The sequence below is a fragment of the Chrysochloris asiatica genome, unplaced genomic scaffold (assembly GCF_000296735.1).
Source record: "Chrysochloris asiatica unplaced genomic scaffold, ChrAsi1.0 scaffold00042, whole genome shotgun sequence".
Lineage (NCBI taxonomy): Eukaryota > Metazoa > Chordata > Mammalia > Afrosoricida > Chrysochloridae > Chrysochloris > Chrysochloris asiatica.
The window spans coordinates 19,188,304-19,190,853 of record NW_006408560.1 but is presented as its reverse complement, the minus strand read 5'-3'; positions in this window follow the sequence as shown (position 1 = coordinate 19,190,853).

The window sequence follows — 2,550 nt, the reverse complement described above, 5'->3', positions numbered from 1 at the left end:
GAGGTTGGCCCAGGATCAGATGTTGTTTCGTTCTGCTGTGCATGGGGTCGCTATGAGTCGGTTCCGACTCGATGGCACCTGACAACAACAAATAAAATAGTTCTGGTGTGGTGGTGCAGGATAAGCACTGATCTGCAAGGTATGTTTGAACCGCAAGGATGGTGGTTCAAATTCACCAACCACTCCTCGGAAACCCTATACAGGGTTGCTGTGAGTCAGAACTGATTCGATGACACGTAACAACAACATAAAATAGTGAAAGGAGTATAGAATTTGATGTCAGGCAGACAACTCTACTACTTATTACGTATGCAGCAACTTATTTGTGTTATGCTGTGAGTTAATGCTCTGGACTGCAAAGTCGATTTGAACCACAAGGTCAGTGGTTCAAGCTCATCAGCCACTCCTTGGAAATCCTATACAGGGTCACTATGGGTTTGAACCAACTTGAGGGCACTTAACAACAACTAGAAGAAGCCCAAGCTATAAAAATGAGGATACTAATTATCACTTTATCTCCTTGTTGTTGTTCAAATTGATCTTGCAGTTCAGTACATTAACACACAGCACCACACCAGGACCTCCATTGTACCTCTTTAGGTGCTATGATGTCTCTATTTTACAAACGTGGAAATGCAGGCATAGATGGGACAGAACATCTAATGAGTGGCAAAGGAAAAATGAAAACCCAGGCCATCTGATTCCAGATCCTTTTTCTTCATCCCTCCATAATGCTGCTTCTCAAAGGTGTTACTTTATGGTAATTCTATATACTATTTATCTGATTAATCAACCAGCATTTGGAAGCAGTATGTAAGAAAGAAGAAATATTACCAAAGCGCAGCACTTTGATAGCTCAGAGATGCTGCAGCTCGTACTTCAAAGCAAGCAAGGAGACAGAAAGATCACACACAGGAAACACATCTCTGAAGCAAAAGAATCTGAACTTTTTACAACAGAGGCAAGACCATCATCTTAACAATCTGGATTCTTCATAACACAGGATAGCAATGGTCACCAATTGTGACCATACTGAGCCAGTTACAAATCTGCCCAATATGCATTTCAATTTTATATTTAATAACTATTAAGATGTATCTTAGGAGCTCTGGTAGCGTAGTGGTTACGAATCGGGCTGCGAACCGGAAGGTCAGCAGTTCGAAACTACCAGCTGCTCCACGGGAGAAAGATGAGGCGATCTGCTCCCGTAAAGATTTACAGCCTCGGAAACCCTATTCAGGGTCGCTATGGGTCGAAACCGACTCGACGGCACTTAACAACAACAACAACAAAGATGTATCTTATGCCAGCGTCTGTGTTAGGCACTGGGGATACAAAGCAGAGTTTCTGAGAAGGATCTTACTGTAGTAGGGGAAGTAGATTATAGTATGGGCACACTTAATTCATTGCCAAGGCAGAGGCAAACTTAGAGTGCTGTGGGAACTAATGGGAGGAACATCTCATAAATGATTTTAGAAGGATTTTGTTGGTGTTCGAAGTGATATCTAGGCTATAATAGGAGTGGATTTAGTTGGGGGAGAATATATTGTCTTTCAGAAAGATTAACGATGAAAATGACTGGTGATGTGGTACAAAGCATCAACAGTTGCAGTTAGCTATTGGATCTTGGTAACAATTCCAGTTCTGTCAATTATTAACCGTGTGATTTCAAATTAGTCAGTTAACTTTTCTGCCATTACACCTAAAAATCCCTTGCTATCTAGTTAGTTCAGATTGTTGGGCAGGAGAGGCAACCACTGCTGCTGAGGAGAAGGTTTGAAACAGCCTTGTAATATGTAATTAGTATGTATATCTGTAATATGCATTACAGATAACAACTGAGCTCTGCCCAGTTTTCTTGGTTGTATTCTTTGTGGAAGCAGATCACCAAGTTTTTCTTCCTTGGAGGCACCGTTGTTGTTGTTAAGTGCCGTAGAGTCAGTTCTGACTCACAGCTACCTTGCGTAGGGTTTCCAAATAGCTACTGGTGGGTTTGAACCACCAACCTTGCAGTTAGCAGCCCAGTGCTTATCCTTCAGTGCCTCAAACCACCAACCTTTAGTTAGTGGTGGTGGTTATGTGCTGTGGAGTCGGTTTCGACTCATAGCGACCTGTACAGGGTTTCCAAGGCTGTAAATCTTTACAGGAGCAGAAAGCCTCACTTTCTCCTGTGGAACTGCTGGTAGTTTCAAACTTCTGACCTTGAGGTTAGCAGCCCGATTCGTAACTACTATGCTACCAGAGTTCCTTTGGTTAATAAGCAAGTGCAAACTGTTTGTGTTACCTCAGGACCTTATTATATCTGAAACATACAGATTTCATAAGGATATTGTAGAGGACCAAAGAGGACATTATATTTAAAGAATGTTGTGAAGCACAAAATAGTGTAAAGTTAAAGTACTATTAATTGAAATAATTTATATAAACTACTATTGACTGAGAACTGTCAGAGGTTCAAGCTGGATTCAGAAGAGGCCGTGGAATGAGGGATATCATTGCTAATGTCTGAGGATCTTGGCTGAAAGCAGAGAATATCAGAAAGATGTTTAC